This window comes from Sinohyriopsis cumingii, chromosome 15, assembly GCF_028554795.1.
Source record: "Sinohyriopsis cumingii isolate HCF-2022 chromosome 15, ASM2855479v2, whole genome shotgun sequence".
Lineage (NCBI taxonomy): Eukaryota > Metazoa > Mollusca > Bivalvia > Unionida > Unionidae > Sinohyriopsis > Sinohyriopsis cumingii.
The window spans coordinates 63041589-63063740 of record NC_142975.1 but is presented as its reverse complement, the minus strand read 5'-3'; the positions used below and the strand labels follow the sequence as shown (position 1 = coordinate 63063740).

Sequence of the window (22152 nt, the reverse complement as noted above, 5' to 3'; positions counted from 1 at the left end):
TGTCCAAATCTACATTACAAAAATGAAAACATTACCATCCACCTAGGAGTTGCAAATGTATGAAATCCTCTTGTTGGGTAGTTTTACTAACAGGCTTTACAGCAGGGCTTTCCATTAGATTTAAATGTGGCAGGTAAGTTGACAAAGTAGGGTGGGGGGTTGGGGGACCTACCCCAATGGGGATAATTCATTTTTTTTTTTAAAGTAGCATGGTGTAAAGTAAAAGTAGATGGGCTGATAAGGAATCCACTGAATTTACAGACTAAAGGTTCAGACATTTGTTTTTAAGAGAAAAATGAAAGAAGGAAACAATACAACAGATATTTTAATATGACTTTAATGTTTATTTTCTAGATTTAATTAAGATTATGAATCAGAATCAGTCTCCAACTCCACTGTAAAGTTTATCTATTACTTCTTCTGCTCAGGCACCTGCAAATTAAAACAAAATTGTAATGCTTAAATAAAGTCATATCATCTCAGCACTAGTTACATATGCAGAAGTCATGTTAATCAGCATTATAAAAATGTATGAAATTTTCTTCACTGCACTTGTGCTTCCCTTACTATCGTTAAGCCATGATACAAGATAACTTTGCACCTACTTATCATTTCTGGCAAGTGGATGGTGCAATCAATTTGCACAAAGATGAATTTATTTCATCTAAATATTTCATGTGAATAAAAATTCCAAATGGAGGCACTTGTCCGATCAGACAAGATATATGCATATTGTAGTTAGCTGGACTCTAGCTTTGATAGTCCTGGGCAATAGGATAAGCTGATTTTGTTATCAGTTTAGAAATGCATCCGCTTTGCAAATACTATGCTTTAAAAGACGAAACTGAATCCAATATTGATGAAATAAGAGTCATTTGGATTACCTTGTTTTTTGTCATTCTGCGTTGGTTGGGTGCATATTTGAGGGTCTCTGATATGGTCTCTTCCATTCCATTTGCCTTTGCTTTGCCATTAGTTTTCAAGCAGGCTTCTGCAAGAGTAATACAATGTTTTAAAAAAGTTTCACAACAAAGGATGCATTGCATTTTTCTAAATGCCAGCAATAATCAATGGAATATTTTTAAAACATGTACTTTGAAATGTGGTCTCAAGTTACTTTATCAATTCATTTAAAAATCTCTGGCAAGTCACATGAAAAACACAATTTAAATCAAGCCATACTTACTTATCAAAACCTGACATATCACAAGCTCTTGAAATGCTTTTTTCCCTTTACGTCCCTTTGGACTATACTCTGGCCAGTCTTTTTGTTTTAAGCTTTTTCATCATCCTGCAGGCACTATCCCCAATTGTAAACCTGCCAAGGGAGCTCAAGTAGCATATCTGAAAATAATAATAATAATAATATTACTATTTTTTGATTTTGATATTATTATTAGTAGTAGTATTTCATGATCGATGTGACAAAATATGCTTGTATATAGTTATTTTTTGACATGGTTTTGCAAGCAAATTTAATTTCTCTAACTTGAAAAAAATTTGATAACATTAACTATGCAACACAATGTACTAATAGCAATTATAAACCAAATTAACCACCGTGAATCTATTAACTTCATAAATGACATTCACTCAAGGATTGAATTAAAGTAGCCACATAATATGTAATAGTGTATATGTAGTAAAATACCTGTTACATGTTCATCTCTAAACATGTTTTGGCCTACATCCGTAAGACAAAACAGCCGACCACTACATGTTCACCCCACCCCCAAAAATAATTATACAGGCACTGCAGAACTTGCATAATGCATATTGAGGTTCACAACAGCAAATAAAGGTTATAACAGTTTTTTTAAATAGAAAATAAAGCCCCAATTTACCATCTTCTTGGAGAGTTTGGGATTCTCCTCCAACCTCTGGCAAAGGCCCTCTAGTTCCTCCACTGAATCACATGGCATTGCAAGAATTTCTTCTCTATATTCTGTGTCTGGGCCTTGTGTATGAACTTGGAGGGCCAGCTGCTCCAACAAATTCTCAATATTTGTGTCCAGTCTCATAAGTACATTGAACTGGAAATCTGTAACAGATTTGTGATGAAATTAGTTTTGAAAGATCAAGATCATTATTATAAACTCCTTAAAAAGATCTGTACAGTGAACATGGGTTTAACAATGAAATATATTTATGGAATGAAATACATGGTTTTTGTACAGTTTATATGAAAACTTTTCCCATAATCCTTTATTTTTTTATTCCCTGGATATGTTGTTTCACTGCTGGTGTCTGTAAAGTCTGCATTCAATGTAGATGGTTTAGGCGTCTGACTTACACAAGACAATGGTATACATCAGAAAGAAAAATAAAAAAATCCAATGGAATGATGAACAGTCGACACATCAATGAAAAACAATTCATTGTTTATTTGCACAAATAAGTCTTGAACAGTATGTTTTATGACCTATAATTTAATTAATTAACATCTCACAATGTTCTGAAATAACAGTATCTAAGCTACAAGAGCTTGTGCTTTCATGTCATAATCTTCCATTTTGCAAACAAATTTTGATGTTGAATCAATGTATATGACCTTAGCATTGAACACTAACATTCAAAATGTCTACAAGATGACAAGACTATTATCAACTGAAGTGACAACAAACCAATGAGTTTTACGTGCATTGAACATAAGCATTTTTAAATGCTACAAAATGTGTTTTTAGTGTATGGCCACAAATTACCCAACATTTTGTCAAACATAAAACAGTTCTACTACCTTAGATGAGAATTAAATTCATAAATACAGTGTATAATTGACCTACTCGTATTTAGAGAGCTGTAAATGAAATAAGAGATTATATAAAAGTCAACACCTGTAGTATTTGTTTCATTATTCTATAATGTACATTTTTTTCCATCCTCAATACTTACTACTTGCAGAGGAACTGGCAGAGAGAAATCTTTATATTCTCCACTCCAGAGTGGATGGGGATGGTGATGGTGTTGTCCTTCTGGATGCAGCTAAGAGTATAAAGATTATCACTACTCCTTAATTGCAGTAAAAAAGAAACAAAGAAATCAGACTGGATTTTTTAGCATGTAAACAAAATGCATACTGGTTGCAATGACCACTGTATATAAAGCAGTGATACAATATATCACAAAATGCATTCTTTTTTAACAAAACATCTAATCTCATATATACAGCATCATGAGTAAGTAAGTACTCTTAAACACATCTTATTAAACAGACAGAAAAATGATGAAATTTATACATACTTTTGATAAAGAATTTCCAATTGTGGCATGGTATAAAAGCAATTGATAAAAAATAAAAAGAGACCAGATAAACTAAATAGAACATACCAGCTGGATAAGAGGAAATCTTGGAGTCTGCAAAATACTCTCCATTTCAGGAGGTTTTGGATGAGATGGCTGACCAGAAAGGTTTCCACTTGAGATTTTCATCTTTTTCAGTTCTTCATTTTCATCTGAAATGTCAATGAGAACTTGTAAATACTGTATGAGTCCTTGAATACACTGACTCCTTGTGACATACAGGGTTTGCAGAACAATCGCTAGCAATATTCACCACTTTTAAATCCAGCTGGTGAATTTTCACCATGAAATGCATCCGAATGCAGTGAATAATCCTGGATTAAAGACAAAATAGTGTACAGAAATGTGCAATAAATTAGTCAAGCTCCAGACAAAACAAAGATATGATTTATCTCTGATTCATAATGACTTTTCTTGTGCTACACATTTTACCAATGCAAATTACATTGAATTTTGTAAATTAAATGGTACAATTAAGATATGTATGTCAAAAGATTACTAATCTTCAGCTTTCCAATTAATGCTAAACACAAGTATCAAGTCATGTATTTAGTCTCTCACCACCAATAAATGCATTTTTAAGTAATCATCCTAGAGTGCACCAAAGTCACGTGAACTTGATCCAATTCCAACATTACTGCTGCTTGAGTGCTTAGATCCAGTATTGCCTTCACTAACTGATGTTATTAATACCTCTCTCTCATCAGCATAATTTCCATCATTTTTCAAAACTCCCATTGTAAAACCTCTGCTGAAGAAACTAACACTACACCATAAGGATTTAAAGAACTACTGCCCGGTTTCTAATCTCCAATTCATATAAAAAATCTTACAAAAGGTTGTTCAATCCCAGCTTGCATCTTGTCTGAATTCAAACAGTCTTTTTAGCAATGTACAATCTGCATATCGCCCTTGCCACAGGACACAAATTGTGTCTGCAAATAGATTACACTCCAGCCCAGTTGATCTATGTTGTGGTGTTGCACAGGGGTCTGTTCTTGGACCTGTTCTCTACACTCTATACACTCAGCTGCTCTCAAGTGTCATAGATCATCATCCAGTGTCTCACCAATTGTACACTGATGACACCCAAATATACAAATCTAGCCACCCAACTGAAGTTGATGCTACCATCCAAGGTGTAGAGATGTGCATTTCTGATGTAAAATCATGGATGACTTGTAATAAGCTGCAGATGAATGATGATAAAACTGAGGCCATTCTGATTACAACAAAAAGACTTTCTCATTCACATCCTTTACCTCACACAATAAATATCAGCAACACCAACATTAAATTCACACAATCAGTACAAAACCTAGGTGTTACTCTGGACAGTACTCTCACATTGCACCAACATGTCATGAACATATGCAAGGCTGCATATCTTGAGCTGAGACGCATCAGCTCCATTCTCAGATATCTTTCAGTTGATGCCACTAAAACACTTGTGTGTTCATTACTACTTTCAAGACTGGACTATGGTAACTCAATTCTGTCTGGTTCATCTTAATATCTACTGCAGAGACTTCAAAAAGTTCAAAACATAGCTGCTTGGATCATACTTAGAGTACCACAATCAGAGCACACCTCCCCGCTGTTCTGTACCCAACACTGGCTATCCATTCGATCCAGAATCAAACACAACATTAGTTCTCTGTGCTACGTTTCACTGACAGACTCTAGTCCAACATACCTATCCGACCTCACCTATGTGTACACACAAGCAAGATACTTACACTCCTCTTCCGACAATCATATACTCATTATTCTCACTATGAAAACAGAGTCACATGGACAGCATTCTTTTGCATACCAGGGCCCAGCAACATGGAATGAATTGCCCACTGAACTTAGACACAAAGACGTAGTGATCCCATTCAAGAGTGCTCTCAAAACTACTTATTCTGACTGCAAAAACAAACTTAATGACTTAATAATGTTAACTACCTTAAATATTCTCAGCATGTTTTTTATGTTTTCTAATTTCATGGTGTTTGTTTTTGTAATCATATCATTGTGTATGTTTTTATGTTGTCTAATGTTGCAAAGCGCTTAGAGCTTCTAAAGATTAGGCGCTATACAAAGTCCTCATTATTATTATTATTATATTTAGCTTGGATGAATATTTTTTAAATCAGTGGCCATAACTAAAACAATGGGATTTTGTTTTATGATCATAAAAGTATGTTGGACACCATCCATGATGTACAATACTGTCTGACATTTCTATGCACCTAAGGTTTCCATCTCAAATATTAAAGCAAAATGCATACCAAATTTGACAGATTGACGAAAATAAAAAAAAGCAATGCTTACCATTTGAAAAGAGGCAATTGTCACTAGAATATTCTATTCAAAATGATATTAATTTTGGACACAGGGGATACCACACCCATGTTTTCCTGACTCGTGATATGTCGGCCTATTCTGTGCACAGCTTTAAAAGATGTAATGTTTATCCATCAAGCTATAGAAATGAAATACATTTACTGTAGACTGTTTCTGTCAGCAGTTAAGTTGAGTAATTAGGTCAGGTTTATAGCTAGTTTACAAAATTCAATGTAGAATGCCAATAAATGACAAGATATATTTTTGCAAACTAAAGTGATCTTGAAAAAAGATTAGTAAAGTTTAACATTTTATAAAAAATAAGCTATTATGTGGAAAAGAAACAACAATGAAATAGGATGCAATGTGTTTACGTCTAGTTTTGGAAGGTACCGTCTCTAAGGTACCGTCATAATTGTACCGTAGTTTAATGGGTGGAAAGGCCATTGAAAGGTAAGGGCAGTGCGGAGACCATCGAGTATGTTCCAGAATAGCTGAATCTTTGTAGATACATAGATCCATTCGTAACTTCAGTCCGCAAGCGAAACACTGTACTTCGTATCCCAATCCTGACTCAGGTCCGAAGTAGACAAATCCTGTTCTAGCTAAAACATACGAAGAAGGTAATCCTTCCCTATCCGTAGGCCATTTTTGAAACATGTCCAATCGACGGGCACAATCACAATAGTCAGGTAAGAAGACTGGAAAATGGTAGGGTTTGAACTTGGAGTTCTCGCTGGATTTCTCACTCGATTCTTGCTGTGGGGAAATCATCCTTCTGGTGGGTGGCTATCCTCTTACAACCAATGTTTTATACCGACATGTCCATACGGCAAAGTAAAGTAGGTGGGAAGCCGCACTCGCTTCTGCTACACGATTTGATAGACTTTTTCCAAGGGGCGACTGACGATGTGGTGTGTGGGTAAACGTACAATCTTGTTGGGTTGATAGGTGGTCACTTTCTCTAGACTGCAAGGCTTCTTTCAATACGCCAAAGTTGACCACTCGACTGGTACGATAATTCAGAGTAAGTCCTTTCACTTTACACTTCGTGTGCACTTCTTGTTTGTCCCAGTATTCGTAGCCGTAATTTTTGGGACCACCACTGACGAAACTTAGAATCTTGTCATCGGGGTGCTCGTCTGTCCAGGCTCCTAAACGGTCTCCTTCGATGTCAGGGTGCTGTTGACTCGGGTGATCGATATAAATGCAACTGTCCACGTCAAAGTACAAGACACGTTCCCCTAACAGTTCTAAAGCTTCGTACAATTTTAAGCAAGCATGAGCTGTCATGTAAGCTGCAATGATGACATTTCCAAAGGGGTCATCTTCTACAAAGTTCAGATCTTCTTCGTAATTCACCAAGATCAAATCCTCACGAACGATGTCCACGTGTTTCATGAATTTGGCTTTGTCGTGAATCATCTGAAAGTAGCGGGAAGGTTCGGTCAAATACTCCGTCTTGGGTAAACACGGTCATTGTGCCATTTTACCCCACAAGCAATTTAACATCACTTTGGCAAACGATCGCCTGCCTTCGTTTTTCTCAATGTGATCTAAAGTAATGCCTTCTTGTGCCCAGAATTTCTCTCTGATTGTCTTTTGGTCTTCGGGAGTGTGACACCAGGACAGATAGCCACTGGCTTCTTGCTTCAGTTTCAAAAAGGCATCCACATAGTCTGCGAAAATGCCTTTCTGCGTGGGGTCACCCTTGTGGAATTATTGTGTCTTGGAAAAGTGGCAAATTTCGTACACTTCTAACAGTTGGTATCCCATGTTCAGAGCTTTGAACAATTCTACGCTGACCCATGTCCCCGTCAAGGCCCGTTCTTCCTGGGTGTGATGACAAGGTTGATCTTGGTTGCACGTTTCAGCACAAGTACGGCACAAAGGAAACATAAGTTTGCCTTGGCAATGGCGAGGTAAGACGGGATGGTAAAGGTTCGTGGGAGGCAAAACTTTGCACTTGATCAAGCCTTCGTAGTGTCGAATGTTTTTTAGGTCGATGTGTTCGGTGAACAATTGTGGGTGCCCTGCAGGAAAGCAACAATATTTGCACACGTAGGGATACAGTGAACACACGTCCAAGTATTTGATTTCTTCTCCTTTCTCTTCATCAGCTTGGTACAGCAAACAGGTGGCATTGGTCCTTCCTCCGTACAAACTATCCCTCGGGTTCAGTGGGTCCATGAACTGGTAACTTTCCATAAGGCGTTTAAACTCGGGATCGGTGTTCAAACGGTGATCGTATTTGTGTTCCCACATTTCCACCACTTGGTATCCTTCCTGTTCTAACTTTAGGCGTCGCTGACAAATGGCCTGGTACAAGTCTTCCATGGTTCGTTGTAAGAACTGATTTTTAGTGCCGCGGTCAGGGTAACAGACGGGACATCCGTGAAATAAGCAACCGTTAAACTCGTACATGATCTTGGGGTTTTCTAAGTCCCAGCCATCGACCGAATGCATTCCGATGATCTTTTCGCCCTGTCCGTTGCGGGCATGCTGAAACCATTTGTCTTCCTTGTCACACAAGTAATGCAACCAGCATGGGGCTTTGACCGAGTATTGACGTTTGACATAGTTGGTCGTTTGAGGACTGATGACAGCCACAGTGTTTTCAAGCATGAATCGTTGTCGGTAGACTAAGGAACACGCTTTGGCAATGGTGCAAGCTTCTTTCAAAGGATCAACCCCTCCGTGTTCCATGAACAGTTCTCGAAATTTTCCACAGCATCGCCGTAAAATGTCCACGTCGGAATGACGATACTTTAGCATTTCTTCCTGAAAGTCGAAAGGGTCGGAGGCGTGAGCCTGGTACCAAGCGTAGAAAGTTTCTCGTTCGGTACGCATGTTGTCAGGGTCGTAATAGTGAGCCTGAGGCAAATGGGGTAGAACGGCGTGTTGATTGGCTTCTGTATTGAAAAAGTGTGGAAAGTACCTTTAGCCATTTCTGTCATTCCAAACATTTTAGGCATTCGACTCAAAGGCATGGCTAAGTAGCTCATCGAATCTTTAAACTGCGCTTGTCCCACTTGCAAGAAAATGATTTTGGCTCCGTTCAAAGTGACTTTAGGACGCTCGGTGCCACGTTCCGTATAGCATCTCAAAAGAAACTGTCCATCGTATCCGGAGAAATTATGAGCCATCACCGTGGCATGGTGATGACATTCTCCATAATAATGTTTGATGTCCTCTTGGCTCCACGTCTTGTCGATGGGGTCTAAGACCCATTGTGTGAAATCGGCTAGTGTGTTCGGTCCTTGAAAGATTTTTTCACGCCCTCCAGGAATCTTACTGCAGTGAGGGCAATAACTCAAGATAGGTTCTTGAATCACTTCTCGCACGCTCGATGAGCCACGCAGAAATTAGGAATGTGAATACCGGTCTCTTGCATGCATTCGAAATCGAAAAAGATGAAATTGCCTTTCTTCTTCTTGTGACCATCCTCTTTCTCTGGTTGGGATTGGTATTTTTGCATGTAGCATTGGTGTTCCAAGTCCACGATGCAGTGACAAATGTGACATTTTTTCTTTCCTGAACATACGTGTGCCTTGGTACTGTTGATACATAGACCTTGTCCACACATTGGGCACAATCTCAGGAGTTGACAAGCACATTTCTTCTGTGAACCTTGCATCTTCAGATGTTGTTGGTAACAGGCAGGGCTGACAAATGTGCGCAGACAAGCAGGACAATGCACTGGTTCTTGCCCTTCGCTCAGACAGGGTTGAGAGGCCAAACATCCTGAGCATTTCGATCCACAATGTTTGTGTTGCTCTCGATTATTATAACCATCATAATTCACATTTCTCACAGTAATATTTGTATCCCAGGAATCCAGTGATAGTGGTAATGGTATCGAAATGGTCATCGTGATGATAGAGGTGAATGTATTTTCCATCCTTAAAGTCTTTCCCTCGAAACAACAGAGACCCGCGCACTTCTTGAGGGTGCACTTTCAAGGTGTATCGTGGAGCTAGGGCATCTTGCAATTTTTGCATCTCAGGAATGCCACAGGATGTGTCTTTGGACAGGCATGCTTATTGTAACAGAAGTTCTGCTTCATTTCGTTGTTTGGCTCGGTTCGATTTTCGAATGTTCTCCCAGGCTCTTTTCCATTCTACCGTGTCGTTCTTGTCGGCATAGGTTCATCCCACCACGATGGCTCGGGCTAAACACATGTGGTCTTGAAAATTGTTAATTTGGACAAGACTTGTTTTGGTAATGCGAAGGTTGTTGACCAATAAGGTCTTTCTGCATTGTCCGGTCCCTTGAGGAGGAGAGACGTGGGTCATGTCCAGTGTGGCTTTTCCATCGGTGATGTCAAACTGGTCATTAGATTGTTGCACGTGTTGAATCTTGTCCATGACTTTGGAAGTGGTCAATTCTGCAGGGCTGCTAAACTCGATCCAAACAGGGGATTTCAAGCCGTCATGTTGTATGGAAAGTCTCAAGCGATCATCTTCTTTGGGTTGACATTGTCGCTTGAGTGTGGTGAGCAAAGAATCCCACATGTCGGTGATGAACCCTTCTGCTTTCTCTAACAGTACTTCAGACTTGAAATCTTTAAACTTCACTGTGTATTTGTAAGCCGTAGTTCTAAATTTTCTAGACGAACGCTTTTCTGTCTCTCGAATGTCATAGTACTATTCAGGGTTGACTAAGGGTGGTAAACTTTGTTTAGAGGGTTTGGATTCTGGTTCACTCATGTCCTCTTCAAAATCACTGGCATGAATTTGTGCCAAGACTTCAGCCCTGGTACAAGGCGATAGATCACGTTTCTGCCTCTTACTTTCTTCTTCTTTCTTCTCAAATGAATTGGATCATTTCATCTCGATAGCAAAAAGTCAAATGACTAAAGTTTAAACACCATGGACTAATTTATAGTCATAGCAGACCAGCGTATATAAAGGGTATGTGTCTTGTCCTTTCACTATTCATTTCACTCTCAAACTGAGCACAACGATGGAAGAGACTACCAAGATCGAACGTTTCATCAGAGCTTTGCGAGGGGTCATTAGAAAATTCTCTTCAGACCAGCCGAGGGACTACTCTCCTTCCTTTCAAGATAAAAGTCAAGATACTTGCTATATCTGTCAGAAGAAAGGGCATTGGTCTTCAGAGTGTCCAGACCGTCAAAAAAGAAAAAAAAGGGGTTAGAAGAGACAAAAGTCAAGATACCTGTTATTATTGTCAAGAAAAAGGACATTGGTCACCAGACTGCCCAAAAAAGAAACAAGAGGAGTCAGAAGAAGAGAGGGATTCTTCAGAGGAAGAGGAAGAAGAGGAAGAAAACAGACAGGTGAAGAAAAAGAAACAGAAGAAGAAAAGAAGGGAAGAAAGTGAGGAGGAAGAGGAGGAAAAGACTATGACGGTGAAGAAATTAAAAAAACAGAGAGTGAACAAAGAGACAGAATAAGTCTATGAACTTTTTAAAGTGCTCTGTTGTGAATTGTGAATTGTAAATATTTATAAAAGAATAAATTAATTATAAAAGGTAAGTGTCTTTGGGTTTTGATTTTAAAATAAGAACCTACACTCACGCACACTCATACACAGACAGGTACTATTGGGTAAAATGATTTTTTTTAGTTATTGGCAATTGAAAGTCTATCTCTTTTCGAGAGACGTGGATGGCCCTGAAAAGGGCCTTTTTTGGTGTAAGGGGTGAGTTTAAACAATCAACTTTAACTGTCTTAAGCCTTTGCCACGGCCAAGGCCTAATTCTGGACTGCGTACTGTTGATGATGATTTCGTTGAAGTCACTAAGGGTGGTGCGGTAGGCGTAGTCACAGGGTTGGAGTGTTTAGCTTGGGAAGGTCGTATTCTCTTCAGCCGTAATAAAGAAGTCTGATACATTTGTTTCAGACTTCTTAACTCCGCTAAAATTGACACCCTTGTTTCTTTGCTGCTGCTTCTTCTTCTTCTTGTTTTTTTCTTACCTCTTCTTCTTGCTGCTGTTGCTGTAGGAGAAAAGCTTGTTCCGCTTCCTTTTGCTGTTGTATAAATTTCTCCAATTCTTCTTTCTGTCTCTGTCTAAAATTTTCCATGTGCGGTAATGAAGGAGAAGGTGACGAAGGTTCAGTAACAAATTCTTGCAAGGTAAAAAAATCCACAAAATCCCAATTCACCTCTTCTGAAAGTAAGTCTGGGTTCCCTTGGGTAGTCTCCACCATCAGTGCACCCCAATTGATCGTTTTCTGAGTTTCCGTCATGTTGAAAAACTGTCGCTTAGATTGACTGCGCACAGGCGCTAGCGAATCTATATAGACTATGTGACGTCACAGACTGCTCTCTTCGGATTGGACGTGGGCTGACTGAATTTTGTAACGCGCGTTTGGATTGGTCAACAAACTCAATCCGTTTCAATCCTTCCTCTCCCTATAAATAAGTACAGTTCACTGCATTCCTTCACCTGTTACTCAGCACCCCAACATGTGGACCGACGTACAATCTTCAACGCTTGTGTCTTCGATGATGTTCCGGACGGACATACCAATGTATGTCCGATCCAACTGGACAGTTATCCACAGGACAGACACCAGCCTGTGGATGCGAAGAATCTTATGTGGAGCATCAAGGATGCCTCAAAAGAGTCTTAATCTATGGTCCTGCAGTCAGGCGCAGCCTAAGGTCAAGAAGAAGATGTCACAGATGCCCTTTATGTTAAGGGTATATTAACATAAAACCAAAGGCCCTTTTCAGGGCCATTCCTATCTCTCGAAAAGATCTTGACTTTCAATTGCCTACCCCTTTTTTTTTATTTTTTTGTTTAAAAAAATAATAAAAAAATAGAGACCCCTCCCTGTTTCAATTTTCGCCTGTTCCATTTTCATAGACCCATCAGGTCGGGACCTTATTAAAATAGGGTCCCGACCCTGTTCCATTTCCCCTAGTCCCAAGACAGTCCCACGATTTATTCCCCATGTTCAATTTCCCTTGTCCCTAGAATGAATAGTTTTTTTCTTTCTCCCATGTTAAATTCCCCTTGTCCCTAGAATGGATATTTTTTTTTTCTCCCATGTTAAATTACATAGTCCCCAGAGTGGATATACCCTTTTTAACATGGAAGTTCCCTAGTCCCTAGACCGTCCCTATTCACTACTACCATTGTCATTACCAGCCTGAAACCCAATTTAATGCCATTTGTATAAATTCATTTCAAATAAATAATTGAAGTGTAAAGTCAAGCAAGTATTCTGTTTGCAGATTTTACATTTTAGATATCATAGTAAAGTCATATTTTCTCTTGTTTAGTAAACTTTATTGCAACTGGTTCCAAAATAGTAAATCTTATTTAATGTTCATTCACCAGAATAGGTATTAATACAATCCCGAATTAACTGTATGGTACTAAAATATACCCTGATCTTGTGTGAGATTGTAATATACAGAACTATACCTCAAGACAACAATAATATATTGAATTTATATTATATCAAGACTGTCATGGTTATGAACTCCAACTTTATTCAGGTTTTTTCATAATAAATGATCATCTTGTGCTATGGTTGAAAAGAAATCAAAGTTCAGTTTAACTCCATTCTCTCCACATTTGTCAGTTGTTAAGAGGCATACTCATCCTCAGTGTTATAGTAAAATGTAATCTTATTTGGATCAATCTTGGTGGTGTAATATATGAATGGAGAAAGAATATTATCATCCAGATTAAAATATGTTTTATTCAGACTCTACTAAAATTTTTAGTTGGATATGGGTTACGGAGCCTGATGTGTACGAACAAAGCAATGTGTACCATGACCTTTTTAATTTAACATTTTAAACTCCTGCAGAAGAAAGAGATTTTTTAGATCCATTAAACTGTATTAACAAAAACATTTCTTCAGTATGATTTTCCTTTACTTACTATTGACAAAACTCATATTTTAAAGTTGTTGTTTTTTTGTGTTTGGTTTGGCCTTTTATGGTAAACCAACACAAGTAAGTTATTTAGTGCCAAGGCACTTTAAGTATAGTGCCTTGCCCAAGGACACACCATGGTAGCTAACCCAGGTTGGTCTGATGGTAGAATTTGAACCTACCTTATTTCACAGGTCCAGAAAGCTAACCACTGAGCCACTACAGCTCCCCATCTTATAGTGGAATGCTGGTATACTTTATGATCAAGAAGGATGGGTTGGGGTATGCATGTTGCATCTGAAAAAAGTGATGGAATTTTTGTTTACATAATATTTTAGTCATACAATATGAATCATTTTCTATAGATTTAAGATGTATCAGATCAAGTTAAGAAAAATCATATATTCTGTTTCCTGGGAATGTACTAAAATTCACTGTTATTGTTTGATTTTTTGGTAGTAAGCTTACTTGGTATTTTTTTCTTTTTAACTTGAATACCTAATTTGTTAACATCCTATTCTAAATCTTCATAGTTCTGTCTATTAAGTGACAACTGTTGATACATGTAGGGAAGTTTCTGTTTATATCTTTTGATTTTTGTGATTCTGGAAGTTGCAGTATTTGTTGTTGTATTATTAACCATTTCAGTAATTTAATGAATGCAGAGTATACTGCTCTATAAATGAAATTTAAGGGAAAATAATGTAAAAGTATGTTTCACTGCAAATATAAATTGTTTAAAATAATATATCATTTATCATATGACTATTCAATTGTGGTAACTAGTATTCCATCCAATATCTATATATTAAAATATGTCTTTTCATACAGCTGGTGATCATTTAGATACAAGTCCAATTGAACATAATCAAATTATCAATGCAGGTGTTTTTATTAGTAGTAGTATTGCAAGTATAAGTGTTAGTATTATGATTTCATATACAGGTATGATAAGTGTATCATAATGTTTAAATGATGCTCCTTGTTACAACATAAAATATGTTCATTGAAACAAATGGTTCACTGGTAAATTGGCAGCAAAGGTCTTCACTGAATTATGTTGCATAAACTATTTTACAATAAAACATATATGATGCATCTCAATTATGATGAATGTGAGGAGGAGGATTAATTATAATGCAAATTAAGTTATCTTCATAACATAAGTTCTAGCAGATGTGTAATTTTTATGTGGTTCATCATCAGTTTGAAACTGGTCTATGATTTCTGGATCTGGACATATCTGGTCCCCTGCTGTTGTGCTGCTATGGTCTTTACAGTTCATTAGGATATCAGTTACACTTGGTTTACATTTAGAACCCCATGGGATAGAATGCCCAGTTTCAAACTGAGAGAATGGTTAATTATCCATAATATAACTCCTGCAGTTATTATTAGGTTTGATATCAAGGTCTTTCTTTAAAAGCTTTTCAACTCAGGTTCTGTTCTACCATACAGATAAATAAAGTCAAATTCAAGGCTTTCAGATTTGTCCAGTTTGTTTCATGTGTTGCGGCAGACAGACTGTATATTGCCACTGTACCATATAAATATCAGTGCTTAGTCTGCTCTCAGTTGCTGTGGTTTGATTAGTTACAAGTGTCATCACATGTGACTAATTATTGACCAATGTAATGAAACTTGTATAATCAGAAGGCTGGACATAGTACACAATTAATTTTACTATATGTTCTCTACATTTGTTTCTCAGTACTGACCTTTCCACTGTGTGACAATCAATGCAAATCATATGTTAATCTAAAATACCTTCAAAGATGACTTCACGGTGAAGTTCTTGTCAAAGGTTGACCTGCTCTTTTTTTAGATCATTGACTGTCAACATAACAGCATGTAACCAGAACACGTATTTCACTTCCGGATCATCACCAAGGCCTTATTACTCACTGTGCACTGTCGCCAAAATACATACAGACAACAACACCCTGAGCTCATATTATCAAGAATAAACAGTTACCTTTAAATCCCTACCAAAAATGCATAAATAAAACTCTTCTATCACCACCAAAATGAAAGAGGAAAAAATGTTCTAAAAATAGACTAGAACTACATTCGTGGGTACTGAACTGGAAGTATTAATTGTGATGTAATTCCTGACAGGCTCCATGTTGTACGCCAATTTTAGTCAAACTTTTATATTTGCATGCTATACCTATTTCAACTTTATACATGAAGTCTTTTTGAATTTCCTTGCAAGGAAAACATGTGACACCTGTCAGAAAGTATGTAGTGCTGGTGTTCCACAGGGTGCAAGTTCTGGTCCAAGTGCTCTTGAGAAACCAAAACTAAATTTGCTATATCTTCCTTAATTATAGGAATTTTTCAATGCAGTAAAAGCCTAATTGTGATACAACATAAGCCCTGTCTGAAAATATGTTTGAAAGTTACAAATGTTGATAAATTCAGTTTTAATGGCAAATTAAATAAACATTTAAATTTTAAAAACTAAATTTTATTGAAAACTTAAATTTTCATACAAGTTTTAAAACACAGTTTGACAAATTTTAGACAGAAAAGTTGACTAATGAATGATATTTAAAACAAATGGTAGTTTGGGTCTGTATAACTGATAACATTTTCCCCAGGGGTAGTGAAGCATCATAGCTCATAGTGATTTTGGCAGCAAACCGCAATATGCCTGTCCAGATGCATATAGGTGTACACACTAAAGAAACACTGACAGGTGCTATGTTCCACATTTATTGTGTCAGGTACTTAGGCAGTTGTTTCCATAACTAATAGCACATTCAGATTTAAAGTTCTAATGGGACCACTACCATGTTTTATAGCAAAAATGCATTCCATTTCAATGTCGATAACAACAAAAGGTGGCAATGGGATAGGAAAATAGTTTCTAGGGAGGTTCTACTTTACTGAAAAATGGTGCTGATCTCTCTCATGAAAACCTAAGCCATGTCTTTGAGGTGCCATATATCAGTGTGGTGATATGAACTAATCTTGGTCACTTATGGCAGTACACTGCACATGCCCTTATGAAACCATGCTATTACCACCAGACTACTCAGGAGAGCTTCCAAGCTGATCCAACTCTAACACTTTGTTCCAGATACCAGGCTAGACCTGAAAAGATACAATATGTTTCACTTAATTCTAGAAAACAGTAAGATCTATGTAAATGAAGTTAAAATGTGTTAGATATGGTGATTTCAAATTAACATTAAGGTTGCAAGCATGGGGGAAAATATTAAACTTGACAGAGTGACACTCAGAAATGTGAAGCAATGGCCATGTATTAAAGTGTTAAATTCATCCTAAAAGTATATGAGGTTTCTAGAAGCACATTTAGCCATTTACAAGTTAAATAACTAATCAGGTAGACTATGTATCATAAAGTTTAAGGCAATGTTGGGGTGGTGAGGTTTGATCATTGGTGTAAACATTATTACATACCAGTATACAGGAAAGTCAAGTGACAATGTACTAAATTAGAATGTGTTACTATAAGCATTCTTATTCATGAGGGAAATAACAATTTTGGATATTGCAAGTGAATACAGCCAAATGTGGTCATACAAATCAACTATAAGCACCAATAAATCCTATATCATCAGCTAAATGTGAAATTCTCATCCCCAAAACTTGTAAACAAGGATGGAAATTTGCATATGTGGGACATATACAATGTACTTGTTAAGATCAAATGTGCAAACATAATTCAAATGATCTATTTGAACATTTATATGGTATTTTGAAGAGTGTTGGTTACCAATTATTAAGCTCATTGATTGAGTGGAATCAGATATCAGCTGATGTTTCAATACCGCACTCTGTCAAAGTACTAAATTGAAATATGTTACCATACATAGGCATATTCATGATGAAAATAACATTTTGGGATATTTTCAGTGCACATAGCCATAAATGTGCTTTACAGGTTCACTATAGGTACAATGTCAGCCTATATGATGTACTGAATGTGAACTTTTGATCCCAAACATTCTAAAATGGATGGATATTTGTACATGTGGGATATGTAACCATGTACAAAGTTAAATTCAAATAATTTGTTTGAATGCTTCTTATGTAATCTTTAGAGTGTCAGTTAACAAATAGTATTAGTAATTAATAATGCATAAAGCAAGATGGATCATTAGAATTCCCATAACATCATATAGGCCACAATGCCGCACTACACCAATAATATCTTAACCTAACTGAACAATGAAATGGAATGCATTTTGTATTCAACTTACATCATTTTGCTTTTTTCTTACATCCAAGGGTAAATATACCTGGGGGAAGCATATTTTATCCCTTTGACCTGTATTTCATTCTCAGACAGTTTAAAATGATTTAGTAGAGAACTTGAGTAGGTTCTAGTATAAAGTTTTCATCGCTGTCCTCTCACTAAATACCTTATAACTATGTTTATAAAGAATTACTGAAGGCTATACAAGCAGATGTTTGTTACTCAGGAAGTGACCCCATCGTAAACACATAAATTAACTGATTGGACCCCTAATAAATAGTCTGAATGGCCAATACAAATTATAATGTTGTCTTCATGTATTTTTAATGAAGGTCTCATTTTGACTACAAAGATATTTTCTCTGACAAAATGTGACAAAAATCCAACATTGGAGCTTTTATATGGTGTAGGAATACATACATGCTGATAACATTTAATATGATTCCCAAAAATATTATATATGTGCATTTTAGGGGTTTTTTAATTATTTTTTTTAATTTTTTTTAAATTTTATTAAAATTTTTAAAATAAAAATTAATTTTTACTTTTAATTTCATTTTTATATTTTAAAAGTCAATATACATGACATATTAAAATTTCATGTGTCTATCATTAATAATAAAGATTTTATACCAGTTTAAACTTTGCTCCAATACTGCCCTGACAGGACATAGTACACAATTAATTTTACTATATGTTCTCTACATTTGTTTCTCAGTACTGACCTTTCCACTGTGTGACAATCAATGCAAATCAAATGTTAATCTAAAATACCTTCAAAGATGACTTCACGGTGAAGTTCTTGTCAAAGGTTGACGTGCTCTTTTTTTAGATCATTGACTGTCAACATAACAGCATGTAACCAGAACACGTATTTCACTTCCGGATCATCACCAAGGCCTTATTACTCACTGTGCACTGTCGCCAAAATACATACAGACAACAACACCCTGAGCTCATATTATCAAGAATAAACAGTTACCTTTAAATCCCTACCAAAAATGCATAAATAAAACTCTTCTATCACCACCAAAATGAGAGAGGAAAAAATGTTCTAAAAATAGACTAGAACTACATTCGTGGGTACTGAACTGGAAGTATTAATTGTGATGTAATTCCTGGCTGTATTTAAAAACTCTAAAGATCTTAAATGTGTGCTAGAGGGTAGGGTTAGCAGTTATACTCCCAATTATGTTTGTGATGAGCAAAAGCAGCTGCACAAATTTGAGCTTTTAGTTTGGTTCTGGTAGGGTCAAAGGATGCAGGTACATTTTACATTCATTTTTTTTACTAGAAATAGCTATTTTCAATATTTTTCTGTGACAAGGCAACTAAAAGAATCAGTATGTGCCTTATGCATGAATAAAGTTCACTAGTACTATAACAAATTAGCATACTTTTCATCACCCCTCTACCATCAAGATTTTTTATATGTTTACCTCTGTAGCAGACACAAATAAAAGTCGGCAGCTCATTTGCAGACTAAGTTACGCATATGATCTCCAATGCTCATCTAACTGTGACAGGCAGTCACCAACAAGCCAACCTATTTCCATGCCTAACTCGAAGTAAATCTGAACCACATTATAGATTTAGGTTATGTGTAAATTTATAAATGCTAGGCTTGTGATAATTAGGTTCATGCCTTCTACCTTAAAAATTAGAGGGATGTCAAAATACGAAACTATCCAGTGAGACCTATGATGTTAATTTTAATCCCTATGGGATTTGTGACATAAAAAACCCAAATGCTTTATGTATTAAAAGGTAACTAATGGGGGCAGGATCTGCAGTGAATCAATGGTTAGTATGCTAGACTCCTGATAAAAATGTTTGTGTTAAAATCCTGTTATCAAGTCAACCAGGTTACCTACTGCAATGTACCCTTGCCTTACTCCAATTCCCTCAGTACTCAGTAAACAACTAGTGTTGCTGTACATAACAAAACCAGTCCATATTGATTTTACATATTTTACTAAATCCTGACAAAAATAATTCTCTAAATAAAGAATGATTAATATGTGATGGTCTCGCATGTAATCAAACTCTTCCAAGCTTTTAATGATATGAACCGATTTATCAATGTTTATCAAATTCGCATGAAAAACTATTTCTTATTTGTCATCAAATATGTTCAATGTTTTGATCATATAAGCATTTCTGCTACATTAGATCAAAATAATCTTTTTGTCAGAAATAGAGCCTTTATAGTATTTGCAAGGTCAACCAATCAGATGCAGAATTTGAGTTTAATATGAATGAATATTTTTTTTACAAAATTGCTCTTTTGCTATATCTTGATGAGATAAATCTATTCACCAAGTCTGATAAAATTAATGAGAAATAGTTTTAAGAGCAGTAGCAAGAATGGCTAGTGAGATGTAGAACCACCACATTATATGCATAGATTTTGCTTATAGCCTCAGACATACAAGCAAATAATTAAACAAGTCAGATCTAAATTGGATCATAAACACCGTTGTGCAAATCATAAGAAACTCTGCCAATCAGATGCAAGGTCACTTCACTACCATACCTTTATCACACTCATAATAAGCATCATTGTGAAACTTGACTACATAAGCCCAATGGCCAAGCATGATCAAACTTGAATCAGCAGTAGTGGTTATAACCTCATGTATTTGTATGCATCTTCACTTCTTCAATCTAGATCTCATTTATATAAGCATGTATTCTAAGTTTAGTAAAAACTGCACTACATGTATAAATATTGCATGCGGTGGTAACATACTCAGATGAAAGATCACCTTATTATTATCAATGGTTAACACTCAACAAACTTCAAGGACAACTTAATGATTTTAGCCTATATTGTGGAAGTATGGCTTTTAGGCTGGTTAAAAAACTCAACTAATCTTATACATGATCACATGTATATACTTGGATTTTGCTCATTATTAGATTTATCCAAGATGTTGATTTAAGCCCAAAACCAAGTTTTATATAAACAAATTGATCAGAACTATGGACTCCAAAGTAGCTAATTTCTTACTGTTGAAAGACAGAAGGGGATGTGAAATAAATAACACACTCTGGACCATTACATAAACCCACTTAGCCTTTTGACCAGTTGAGATAAAATGTCAACAATATGTTAAATAAGATTGATAAATTATGTTTTCTCACATTACCTCTAGCCCTTTTCAACATGGATGGTATTTTTTCTTCCACATATGTCAGCTCTTAATTAGTGGCCCTTTCCCATCATGAATGTTGTAGGTGAAACTCTCAGAATTAGGCTTTTTAATTTATATCTGTAGAAGAAAAAAAGCTATTGGTCTGCATATATCAATGTCACCATTTCTGTATTAGATTAAAATACCATATGTGTGTGTGTGTGTGTGTGTGTGTGTTAATTTTAGAATTTAAGCAAACTTGTCTCCATGTGTTTATTTTAAAACTGATGATGATAACACATAACAGGTTCAATGGATAAAATGTTATTTCTTACTTCTTACAACTGCTCATTATATCTGAATTTACATTCAATGTTTGTTTAAATTAACATATTTGGGATAATGGGCAAATTATTTATTTTGTAGTTTATCATTATATCATTTACCAGTCTTTTATCATTCAAATATGTAAAATATAGTACCATTATACTGACTTCATATTCTATATGATATCCCAGCAATACATATTAAGCAGATAAGTGCAAATAAAAATGTTCAGAATGTAAAATTTACTCCAAGCTCAAAGAAGATCAGCAAAAGATAATATCCAACAAATTACCAAACAAAAAGCGAAGTTAACGCAGTTACCTTTATTATGATGTCTCCAACACCAACGGTACTGTACAGCTACGTCTTCTGAGTTTTACCGTCATCTTGTCTTTCAAACCAGAATTAATTTCTTGAGCTCTTACAAAATGAAGAAACTTTTAAATACTATAATTTAAGCAGCTTCTTTACATGCCATCAGATAAATTATGGCACAGTGTTATGTCTGTCAGCAAAACGCAACTTCACATTTGGACGGCGCGCTGTGTGGGCATCGCCGACACAGCAACTGACATGAATTCTCTATTAGCAGACAATGATTCGGAATAAATCCTTCGCAAATCTAACATTCTCGATTTTTCATAGTTCCACTTTTCATTGTTGCATCTGTTTGATTGTACAATTGCTAATGATGTTCAATGAATCAACTTCAATTCATCTGCTGTCTGAAATCCCGGTTCAGTTGGAATTTTCTTCCGCGCATGATGCCGTGTAAATAAAAGATACGGTCGACATTCAAAGTGGTTTAGGTTAATTTATTATTTTTCTTTATTTAAGGTCATTTGCAGAAAGTGTTTCGCTAGGGTGAGAAAAAAAATATAACAAAAAGAAAACTTTCTTTTCCAACGCTAATACTGTATATATTTCAATTTGTGATTGATGCTATAAATAAAAAAAAATGATAATAAA

At 36.1% G+C, this 22152-nt stretch overlaps 1 long non-coding RNA gene across 9 annotated transcripts; it reads right to left on the bottom strand.

Moving 5' to 3' along the window:
• Positions 1 to 321: 321 nt before the first annotated feature.
• LOC149781942 (uncharacterized) lies at positions 322 to 21888 on the bottom strand. 9 transcript variants are annotated; one of them, XR_016414825.1, is made up of 10 exons: positions 21505 to 21888; positions 20867 to 20994; positions 16384 to 16590; positions 13674 to 13788; positions 3328 to 3452; positions 2893 to 2982; positions 1845 to 2041; positions 1187 to 1344; positions 885 to 991; positions 322 to 432 (listed from the first exon to the last, which is right to left on the bottom strand). It is a non-coding gene; the product is annotated as an uncharacterized LOC149781942 (long non-coding RNA). The 9 variants fall into 9 exon arrangements; XR_016414823.1 differs by having other exon boundaries at positions 2893 to 3009; positions 20872 to 20994; XR_016414822.1 differs by having other exon boundaries at positions 20872 to 20994.
• Between the last annotated feature and the right edge of the window lie 264 nt (positions 21889 to 22152).